Raw genomic sequence first — 11952 nt, forward strand, 5'->3', positions numbered from 1 at the left:
ATCAGTCGGTGTTTTTTACAGAAAGTGTACCAGTTTATTGTAATTTCCTTGACATGTAAGCTGAATTTACAACTCTATTGCCATCCGTATTTTTCCCATTTCTTACTTCAACTTTGCAGAGTGCTGTCTAATGAATAAAGTCTACAGAGTATCTTACACAATGAGAAAAGGGAAGAACCGATTACCCTTTATTGAGAAAGAGTCATTTTGAAAGCTGCATTTGTTACCTAGTTCTGTTGAGTCAGCACAAAGCCTTTCTTTGTTGCAGAGTAGTTTGCAGTGTGTATCACAGTGTCCTTTGTAAGCATGCCATATATAAGGTCTGGTGCTCCTATGCCAGGGTTAGCAACTCTGCATGGTGCCACAGTCCCAGGAGAAACTCAGACATGGAAAGCCACTTTCAGGAGCTTCATTTTCCTCCTATTTTGTAATGCCATCCATCTCTGGCAATCACCAATGGTGGATATTTCTTTTGTGCCTCTGCCTGCTCCTCCTGTAACTACATATAATGCGAAAGAGTAATTTCCTGATCTACATTGTGGTGTTTTACTACAGGCAGATGAAATTTCTAAGTATAGTGGTAGGTCTCAAATAAAGCAGATATCTGTTTCCCCTATAGTTTTAGGACTTGAGACAATCCACAAACTGTATTCTTAATGCCTCAGTCCTGATTCAGATGTTCTCCTGAACCAATCTTTTTTCATGTCCCCCAGGGCAGATGCAACACTGCCACAATTGTGACACCTCATGTCAGTTCTGAAAAAATTGTGTGGCTGCTACAAAGAGATCTCATCTAACCACCAGAAAACTATCTCACTGAACTTCAGATAGAAGCAAAATTGACACATGCTTGGGGATAAGAGTGGCACAGACAGCAGGGGAGAGAGAAGTGCTTGTGAAAGACTTCAGAGTGCAGGGAATTCATTCTTGCTGATGAGAAGGCCTTGAGGAACTCAACCTAAAAATTATTGCATTGTTGTAAGAATGAGAAAAAAAAATCACTCATTACTACAAAAGCATCACAGGGCCATTCAAGCACATTGAAAGCTTTTCTGAAAACATGCCTTCTGGTAAGTTTTTGAGCTATGGGATTTTTTTTTAATTTTACATTTCAATTTTCCCCACCATGTTACCTGTTATTTAAGGTCATTCTAAATATACATGTATAAATGCAGGTATAAATATGTGTATGTATGCATGTGGGTATGTAAGAATATAACTATATGAGCATATGTTTATTTATATCCTGTGTGCATGTGTCCAACTACTATAGCAGAATCTTTTAGTGCAGAAATGTTTTGCAATCCATTAATTTTTGCCTTCTTCCTGCACTTGTTACACCAGCACAAATTAACTTACAGGGACTATTTCTAGAGCAATGGTTCTCAATTGAGGCAGCAGCAAGCTCAAAATAATATTTAGGCAAAGCTGTGAGCTAAAACAAACACAGGGCATGTGTATTTGTGTATGAGGCTCATCCTACCCAGCACCACTGCCCAGCTGCTAAGTGAATCCCCAGTCATAATCCCAGAGTGAAGCAGGGTATTGGGGAGCATGGAGACAGGGTGCTCTTCAGCACCCCATGAGATGCATCTAGCAAGCCATGCTGCTTGCCAGTGCCTGATGCTGATTATAAGCATCTATGTTGTGAAATGGAGATGTGGCTACATAGAAAAAGTTGGAGCTAAGCTTCTCTGGGCACAGATGCCCCATCTGTTCTCGAGAACCACCCTGACCCATCCAAGGCTTCAGGGCAGCACAGGGCTGAAACACTCCTGGGAATATCACTGGTGGGCAGGGAATCAAACAGGTCACTGAGTCCTCTTCAACCCACCCAGAGCATGTGCTGAAGTTAGTCACTACCAGTAGCTGCTATATTTATAGAGGGATGTCGTAAGTTTGACGTAAGACATGATTTGTTTTTTCTGTACAGCAGGGCAAAGGTGCCTTTCTCCTCCCCTTCTTCAGTTTTTGGATAAACCCTTACTTGTTTTCACAGGAACATTAGCTCAAATCTGCTGCTACTGTGCGCAGCCGATAAAACTATTGCTTGGAAAGACCATATGTCACATGGAACTACTCAAGAGGCATAAAGCCCCACTTTTTGCCAATCCTTTAAAGATACGATTTTATGCTCAGTTAAAATGGAAAAGAGCATTATGTTTAAAGATAAACCCATTTATTGTGCAGCCGCTTTGCTAAATTCTGTCACCAAATTACTTGTTAGTAAGACATTTGGACTGTCTTAAAAAAAAAAAGTTGTTGCACATCACTTTCTCCTTGTTTATCAGTTGCTATGACAATGCTAATGACAATATCACCACAGACAAGGACTAAAATCTTTTACTAGAGAGAAGAAAAGGCAAAATCAGTTCTGAGGAGAAAGTTCCCTTTATTAAAATACTTCTTGTTACCCTCCTTGACCCAGGTAGTTGACCAATATTTAGGGTCCCTATATGTTGTTTCTGTTCGGAGAACAAACAGATGAGGGAGTGAATTGAGCTTTTGTATGTGTGCCTGTTTGTTTAGAAAGACTGTACACAATGTCCCGTTACTCTGGGCGCAGCGGGAGTCAAAACAATAGTCAGTGTTTTCTCTTTTCACACTTTCAAGCTTCTTTTGAGCCACAGCTCAAGTTATCTCTCTCAGGTTTCTCTCAAGGTCAGGCTACAAGGGTTTTCCTTGCTGGCTCTGGCGTGTCCTTGCTACTTGCTATGTCTGCTTCTCTGATGTTTCTGCTGTCACTTTCTGAGTTGCTCCATTTCATCATATGCCACCTTGTCCCCAGCCTTTGCAGTTGGATCCTGGAGAAGTGCCTCAGCCCCCACAGTTCAGCACTGTAGGCATGTGTGCTGCAGTACGTAGGGTGCGGAATGTTGCGGTGCAGCTCCTGGAGTCTCAATGAGGATGTCCCAAAAAGAAGTCAGTTCTTTTCCTAGGGAAAGGAAGCTTTCTCACCCACCATCTTCCCCGAGGTTTCATGGCTGACTTTCAGCATAACACCGAATTTATTTCCAACAGTGTATTTTTGCTCCCTGTCAGATCAGTTTCTCCACAGTAGTGCTATAAGGTGGGGGAGCAGAAAATATGTTACTATTTCCTAACAAAACAGCCTCTGATGCAACTATAATAAAGTTGTGAAAAAGTCCTACAGGAGTTAAACAGATTTGACAGCATTTAATTTCCATAAATTTAGGGCCTGATCCTGCTTTTCTTTTGCTAATGAGTACTAGAGGGAGATAATGCATGATTTTTTCAGACAAACTAAAGATAGAAGTAATGCCCCAGGTCAGCAACAAAAGACAGGTGTGGGATTGAGCTGTTGAGACATTTTTATGGCCAACAGAGGTAACTTCAGCATTCCTGCTCTGGGTTAGACCCACCTTTACTGTGACCAACAGGTCTTCTGTCCGGGCCTGACTGAGATACACAGACACTGCCTCTGGCAGTAGCTCTGCTGCTGGCCATTGGTGCTCTTTGATTGCAACAAAGGTTGCATATAGCATAATCTCCACTCAGACAGGGAAAGGTCTTTGATTTTGAACAGCAAAAACTCATAGCAGTAGCATTTTCTTTTGCTTTTAAGCAAACAGACACCAGCAGTTTTAATTTATCTCATGTTTATGCCGGGGCTATTAACATGGCCCATTCGACACGTAAGGAAACTGCTTCTAGTTGTTCTCAGGCATGACACATCTCTGATTTTCATAAAATTTTATCATTTCTTTTTATCATTTCTTCCATAAACCCAGCTTCCCACCTTCATATTTATGTAGGTGATGGTCTGTGGTAGGGTTCAGTGTAGACCCTGAATGACGAAGATCCTCTGGTATGACCTCATAGACCTATAACTTTGGAAACAACTCCTTCACTACCACAGATGAACTATAATTATCTGAAGACCCCAGCATCACAAATGATGTCTTTGGCCACATTCACAGCACTAATATAATACTTTGGCATTGATGAGACAGTCAGAAGTTATCCTTCTAGACTCTGTTGCCACCCATTAAACTGGAGTTGTCAGAATTGGTGAACTTCATGCCATGAAAAACCTCTGAATTGAACTGAACCTCATTTAAATGGAATGTCATATGCCAGAACAGAGGGAGCTTGCACCTTTAATTAAAAATCTCAGGCTGTCCACTCATGCAGCCAGTCCTTAATCCCCAGGAAATGCCCTGCGCTGAGACCATTATTTCTCAATTAATAGACAGTGAACAGTATATATTTAGTTTAGTCTTTGAAACATATATTTGGCTTAGCCTTGGAGAAAAGGGATGAGTTTTCTCCAAGCACTGTAGAGGGTAACATCTCCTTGCATGAAACATTCTGTTATGGATATACTGTATGTAATCTAAAGTGAATGATTCTGCTGAGCTCTCAGCAGAAGATGGACTTTGGAATAGTCATATCTTCTGAACAGTAGGAAAAAGGATTTGGATGTGTACAACTACTCTAGTACAGTAGGTGGATTTGGAGGGCAGGGGCAAGGGGGAGTAATTAATTCTCACCTTAAAACTTTGAAGTAAACACTTAAAAAGCTCTAGTAAGATTGTCACAATAAGATTGCCAAAAGAGGCTTTAGGTATTCTCAGGTTTACAGGTTATTAATTTCTTACATTTTCCATAAATTGATAGTCACTAGGTCAGAGTCTTAGGAAAAGATCTCTCCTCTCAAGCAAGTATTTTTAACAATCCATTCTACAATGATTATTCTCTGTCATACTCTCAGAACAAGGATTTGAGAACTCGTCACTCAACCCTGAACCTGTGGATCAATCCTGGATTTGTACAAACTGGTACATGTCCCAGTCTGATCCAGGCCAGAGGGGAGTACTCAAGCTTATTTCTCTTGAACCTGCCATGTGACTGGTCTTTATGCTGCCTGTATCCTTACACTGCCCTTTTGCTGGCTACAGGACAATAGTCAGTCCCAGTCAGCATAAAGCTGGGTGTTGAAGATAACCCATGAACATTTTTGGAACCAGTGCAAACCCAGTGTCAGCACTTGCAATAGAAGTCTAGCTGAGATATGTTTTATGGCATAGAGGGAGCACTGGAACTGGACTTAAAGCACTTAAAGCCACAGCCTCAGAAGCATGCCCTGAATGTAAGGCAATTACCTTATGAGGCCATTTTGCCTCAGTCTCTCCTTTTGGATGAGTTCCACTTTGCTCACAATGTTTTCACATTCACTGAGTCAGGGAGCATGAGACTAACTCTTCAGTGAAGGGTTCAGGGCAGTTGCTGGAGAGGGCAAGCACATGGGCTTCAGCACAGACTGAGGCACCTCAGTAAAGTAGAACAGTGTCAACAGGAGCAACAAGCCACCTCCAGCCCCACAGCACTCACTGGCCTGCTTAGCCACACATTTTTGGAGGAGGACTCGTGGAGAAGCATTTGAGGTAACTGATATCCCCACCCCCTTGCTCTAGCTGAGACCACTGACGATGAGGGAGGAGAGTTCAGTCTCATCCTGTTTTTTCCTATCCAGCCACCATGTGTGCATCCCGCTCCTTTCCAGCATGAGCTATAAGAGCTCTGTGGCTCTGGGCTAGTGCAGCAACCCCACAGTGAGGTTCCAAACAACTCACTGCACCCTCCTGCTTGTGTTCTGCATCCTGCCTACATCCTTACTCTATAACTACTTTGTTCTGTTTATGGCACCTGGTTTAAGGCTGCCAGGTACCTTGGCAGGCAGTTTCCCTCTATCCTAACCTGACTGGTAGCACTTGACTGACAAAATTCATGTATCAGGTCAAGATGTCCTTTTTGACAACAGCAAACATGCTGTCAGGATTAATTTAAAACTCCACTATGTTTAAAGAAGTCAGATCGGTGGTTTATTCCTTCCTTCATCCTTACACCCTCCTCTCTTTCTATCAGGAACACCGTTTGCTGCTAAACTAATGTTTGCAGCAGTTATCAGCACACTGACGCAGGACTTGCCATCATCCCATGAAAGCAAACCGACCCTCAGCTTTGTTAGGAGTGATCTAGTTCCAGGTTTTTATTCAGTGACATATTCTCAGTTTTGCTCTTGCTGATCATAGGCAGCTTTTTGGTGAAAATCAGTACTCTCAATACTTAGTTAAAGCCACCTCTTGTTTAGCCCCACAGGCCAAAAGCCTCCTCAGTCAAAGGCTGTGACCCCTGAACATTAGGTTAGACTGAATAGACTGTGTGTAGTCACTAGTTATAGCAATGTCTTTCTTTGGGAGTAAAATATTAACACACCCCTGTGGGAAAAGAAAATTTTGACTTGATGATAGCATTTCACATTTTCTAAACAAAAAGTGAGGTAGAGAAAAATCAGGCCCTTGTTCTTTTGCTTAGCTATTATTCCCGACTAAAAGTCTTTGCTCAAAAAGTCACTGCAAAGTCTTTTTCCAGTCCCATATGCTTAGAATTATTACTGTTTTGAAAAACTGACATCAGCTGCTTGTGCCCTGCTTTGTTGTCTACAATCTTCCAAAGACCATTTAGCAAAAGTCCTGGAAACCCCAGTCATGTGGCATGTGTTTTCTCTCCTCTTTCAGAACAGTTCCATTATGCCACTTCTGAAGGGTTTGGTATTCTGTTCCTATACTGATTTAGAAGCATCTGCTAATAAATTGACAGGTTGTGACACCTTCCCATAATTTTAGAGCTTTTTCACCTTAGCTACTGAGTGCTGCTTTTATGGTTTCAGAAGGCTTTTTGTTCACACAGCTTCCATCTTGAGTAGCTCATTGAATGGGGTTGTCAAGACAGCTATGTTTCATGTACATTTTTCCTGGAACTAAATTCAGTGTTGCCTATAAAATTATAATTCCTCTGTCTGCAGCAGGTTTCATTCTGCAACGGCTAGCTTTTGATTTCTGTGATTTCTCTCTTGCTAGCATCAAATCTATTTAAAATACTTTCATAAGGAAATTGTTTTTATTGGTTGCACTTGAAACTCATTTTATTCAGTATGTTACCCTCTTTCATTACACACCTAACAAATCTAGGCTCATCATTTGCTCTGTGTTGTGCCCAGTGTGTTCACTGGGAATAAAATGTCTGTATGCAGCAAATGGGAAACCAGTTGTCATTAGAGCCTTCTTACTACTCTTTAACATTTGCATCAACGTGGCACTACTTGGAGGCCCTGGCGAATGAAGCTCTGTTTAACTTGGATCTGTGAGTATCTATATGAGAAGTGAGCATGTACTCTAAATAATCATTGGCAGATGAAACAAGTCTTTGCTAAATGTAGCTTTCCAGCAACATAGTTTTTCTTCATCTAAGATATAACCCCTGCGTTTCTTCTGTCTCCAGTAAGGTGTCATTACAGTGAGGCTTTTTTTTCTACTTTTGTTTGGCAGATTCCCGCTCTATTGCTTACTTCTAAGGAAGGTCAGTGAAAAGTAACCAGACAAGCAAGACTAATGTCAGCCTGTGGGTGAAAACTGGTCACACAAAGATTAATATTTGCTTCAGTCACAATAAAAAATAAAGAAAAACAAATTTAAAAAGAGTGAAAAAACACTAATTTAAAGACTTGACACACTGTCTTTGTAGAAGTCATTAAAATATTTTGACATATTTTTCAAACTTTGAAATATTTTTTGTTTTCCCTGTCAAATTACCAAAGATAAAAAGTGATTGAGAGCACTGAACAAGGGTCCAGAGCAAAAACATCAAGCAAAAATGGTGCTACATGTAGGTTCTGATTTTCTGGTTCTGCATGACAATGTTTGAACTTAGGCATACAGAAGAGGTAATCAATTAAGAGCAATCCACTGATTCTTTCCTAGGCCGCACTGAGACTTACCTAATGTCCAGAAGTCTGAAATCTGTGATAGCCATATGTCTTTTCCTCAGCCTTCTTCCATAAGTGCACCTGCAAGTATGGAAATGGAAACCTGTTTGCTGGGACAACGGATGAGACACAGCACCCGTTCAGCCACTTTTCACCCGGGGGACTGCTTAGTGGGGAAGTCTGAAAAGTCAGGCAGAACACCCAGTTCTTTTGAAAACAGGCATGACAAGAACCGGGATCTCTTTTTATCAAAGATTGCTGGTAATATAGTCAGGACATGGAGGGGAAAAACAGTTAATTTTTCACAAAATTTCCTATTTCTAATTGCAAATTCCAGACACATTTTAAAAATCTGAACGTCATTTCGGAAGTTAGTTTAAAATGTTAAAATAATAGCTAAGTTTTATACAGATATTTTTACACTATATCTTCACATATTCATAACTAGTTGGTGCTAGTTGGTGTGCAGTATTATTACTTATGTGGTAATAGGGCAGTTGAAAAATGGTTTAATTTTACTGGCATATCGCTAAGCACTCCTGCTATCTGGTACCAAAACAACTGCAGTGCTCATAAATCTCCTATTTGTTTTGTAATGAAATAACATTGACAGCCTCAGCATTACAACACAAACAGGAAGCACTCTGTACTAGGAAAGAAGACAGCCATACTAAGTGGATATCATTATCTTTATCTGTCACTAATTTATCTGTTACTAATTGCTCTTAATAATTTTTGAAAGAACACTATAAAAGTGTAAATAAAAAAGGGAAATTAAAAAAAAATTTCTCATCTCTGAATTAGACTTTTTAAATGGCTATAATTTCTGCTTTTTCTTAAATTAAAAAAAAACAAAAACCTTAACTATTTCCAGTAAAATGGAAAATTGGAACTTCCCCCAGCGACAAAGTAAACAAAGACTTTCAGTAGCACGTTGCTGATCTTGTTACCAGTTTTGTGTTTGGAGGGTTTTTTTGGTGGTACCATAAATAATAGCTTGCATTCTAAATACTTCTGTTTTGAATTACATGCCAGGACAAATTCTGCTTTTCTCATGCATTAAGCACTTATCCTAGCTCACAGGTATTTTGGGGATACTATCCATCATAAAACTGGGACAGATTTTGCAGTCTCCTATCTATTTCATTCTAACTTTCCTTTTTTTAAATTATTTACATTAAAAGCATCGCCTTAGAAACACCACAATATGATGAACTGTCACTTGATTTTTCACTTTTTTCACACCTAAATTACTGGACAACCACTTTAACAGTAGACCCCTGGTGAATTCCTTTCCAAAGCACCAATATGGATCAGTTCTATCACACTCCATGCCAGACAATTTGGGTAAGTTTTAAAGAAGCTGAGAAGTTGTTTCTTGTTTTGGTTTCTATTACTCTTCTATGCAGTGTATAAGTTATTTATGTTATTTATTCTGATGCTTTATTAAATCATTGCACTTTCATGTTTTTTCTTGGTTGTTTGACCTTGTATGATATTTGGCACTCAAGAGAGGTATGAGAAGGGACATTTGTATCTTATTTTGTATTTAGAAGGGGGAATTCTGCTTTGGCTCTGTTGTGACTGTTGACAAACACTGACAAGAGCAGCCCCGGACAGTTAACCTTTTGTGAAGTTATGCCAAACCAATTAGAGAAATCTGATATGAAGCACTCATCTTCAGCTTTCCAGTTGCCAAATACACCAGGTTTTTTTCCCCACAGTATCTTCCTAAGCAGGCACATCAGTACAAAATACCTCACTTGCATATCTTGATATTTTGCACACCTTTTCTGCTAATATTTCCTTCTCTCACCACCTACAACTGTTTCCCCAATGCCAACACATATTTTGTAAGAGCTGTGGTTGATGGCTGAAACCACCCCCAACCTCCATTTGCTATTTGCGATGTGATTAGACAGGTCAAGTTTAATTTCAGCACCGTACATGAATCTGTTATCCAATCATCCTAATGATACACTACTCAAACCAGCAGTGGGGCTGAGGACAGAAAGAAAACCTTGATTGTAAGTTGTCTGCCAATGATTGGAGTTTGTTATGAAAGAACACTAACGCAATCATCCTTGGCTCCCTTTGCCAAAGGTAAAGGAGCCATATCTCTTCAGTGTCACTGGACCTGGAGCTGTTGACAGATGAGTAAAGGTATGCCAGAAAGAATGCAGCATTGTGGGAGGGACTGCTTTTCCTCAGCATTAAGGCAAGGATATATGCTTAATCAAATCAGATTTAAGAATATATTAAGAAATATTTTATTTTAAGAATACCATCTTTTCAAATATTTTAAGAAAATACCATCTTTCAGGTAGAAGATACAGCCCCTCCTCAGCTGAATATTGCTCTCCAGGTTACATAATCCAGCCTGCTGAATCAAGAAATCACCACTGGCAGTCCCAGATAACTTGTTTTGGTTTGCCATTTCATCAGTAGTTGCACGTGCTTGAGGCACTCCCATATTTAGTGGAAGATGCCTCCTCGCAGGGACACAGCTTCCTGGATGGCATACACACCTTGCTGCACACTCTGCCAGGGCCTGAGCATCTCCCAGCAAACAGCCCTCCAGCCAGCAAGATGTGCTCCTTGATAAGGGAGGAATCACTGCCAGATCAAGACAGCAATGGTGAGATGCAGGAACAGGCTGAATCAGCACAGGCAGATCAAAACGTCAGCACAGCTGTCACATCTGCGTGCTAAAGTTTCTTGCAGGGAAGTGAAATAGCTCAAGAAGGGAACTCTTTGCCTCCACTTTTCATAATGCCACTCCAGAGCTTCTCTGTATGCATACTTTGCCTCTTTGAGACTCTTTGGAATGTCTATTATCCATGGGAAAAATACCCTTTCCTAATACAGACTGCAAGCAGAGGCACCAGAGTCAAGCAGGAGCATTGGAACACTTGTGCTGCAGTGAACTAGAGACTTTATTTGTATCTGTCCTGCGACTGCACCATTCCCACTCCCATTTCCAGAATACCTCGTCCTTGAATGTGCCAAACACAAAATTTGGCACTAAGAGCTGACTTATGCGAAAACATAAATTGACAGATTACCTTCTTTTTTAAGAAGTCCCACTTATTCCATTTTCCCAGAGCTGAGTACTGGTGTGCAGTCATGTAAGAATAAAATACACTCTCTTTTAAATCACTTGTCATTTCTGTGCTGGGTTGTCCTGGCTATATAACCTCTGAGCTGCTGGCAGCATGGTCTTTTGCCCACCCAGGCTCTACCCACAACTAACCACATGGGCCACATTTATGAGAAAAGCTCAGCCCTCAAACATAGAGGAAAGGATTCAGACAGCTGCTGACTCCAGGCAAGGACCTGCCACAGCTCCCTCCATCACCTTGAGCAAAATCACTGAATTGTAAAGGTTGGAAAAGACCACTAAGATCACGGAACTCATCTGTTACCACCCCAGCTTCCCCAGTGGTAAAACAGGCCCCAATACCCCATATCAGACACCTGAGCAAACCTAATCACCTCATAATACTAATTCTGTAGTTTTATTTATTTCATAGAATCCCAGAATGGTTTGGGTTGGAAGAGACCTTAAAGATCATCTAGCTCCAACCCCTCTGCCATGGGCAGGCACACCTTTCACTAGACCAGGTTGCTCAGACCTCCATCCAACCTGGCCTTGAACACTTCCAGGAATGGGGCATCCACATCTTCTCTGGCCAACCTGTGCCAGTGCCTCCCCACCCCCACAGTACATATTTTCTTCCTAATAATCTAAAACCACCAGACTTCAGTTTAAAGCCATTCTCATTTCCCCTTGTTCTATCACTACATACTGCTGTCAAAAGTCCCTATCCAGCTTTCTTGGAGGCCCCCATTAGGTACTAAAGGTGCTACAAAGGTATTATAAAGGAAGATGCTGTTAAGTCTCCTTGGAGCCTTCTCTTTACCAGGCTGAACAACCCCCAACTCTCTCAGCCTTTCCTCGCAGGAGAAGTGCTCCAGCCCTCTGATCATCTTGCTGGTCTCCCTCTGAACTCCTTTGAAGAGGTCCATGTCATTTACCTACAAAGATGTGGCAAAAACTGACACAAAAAAAAAAAAAAAAAAAAAAAGGGTGGGGGTAAAGACAAAAAAAAAAAAGAAAATAAAAAAAAAAAAAAGAAAAGGCATCAGATGCCTGAGCCTGT

At 40.9% G+C, this 11952-nt stretch overlaps 1 long non-coding RNA gene across 8 annotated transcripts in view; it reads left to right on the forward strand.

The window, feature by feature from the left end:
- LOC135302482 (uncharacterized) overlaps positions 1-11713 on the forward strand; it is a 122939-nt gene extending 111226 nt beyond the window's left edge. For 3 of the 8 annotated variants that reach the window (XR_010364081.1, XR_010364083.1, XR_010364087.1), the window contains 3 exons: positions 714-1070; positions 9893-10007; positions 10113-11713. This is a non-coding gene — a long non-coding RNA (uncharacterized LOC135302482). Of the gene's footprint in view, positions 1-713; positions 1071-7784; positions 9246-9892; positions 10008-10112 lie in introns of those variants that run through there. The other 5 variants (XR_010364080.1, XR_010364084.1, XR_010364088.1 and 2 more) reach the window with 3 other exon arrangements.
- The last annotated feature ends 239 nt before the right edge of the window (positions 11714-11952 follow it).

Source organism: Passer domesticus, chromosome 1, assembly GCF_036417665.1.
Source record: "Passer domesticus isolate bPasDom1 chromosome 1, bPasDom1.hap1, whole genome shotgun sequence".
Taxonomy (NCBI): Eukaryota; Metazoa; Chordata; class Aves; order Passeriformes; family Passeridae; genus Passer; species Passer domesticus.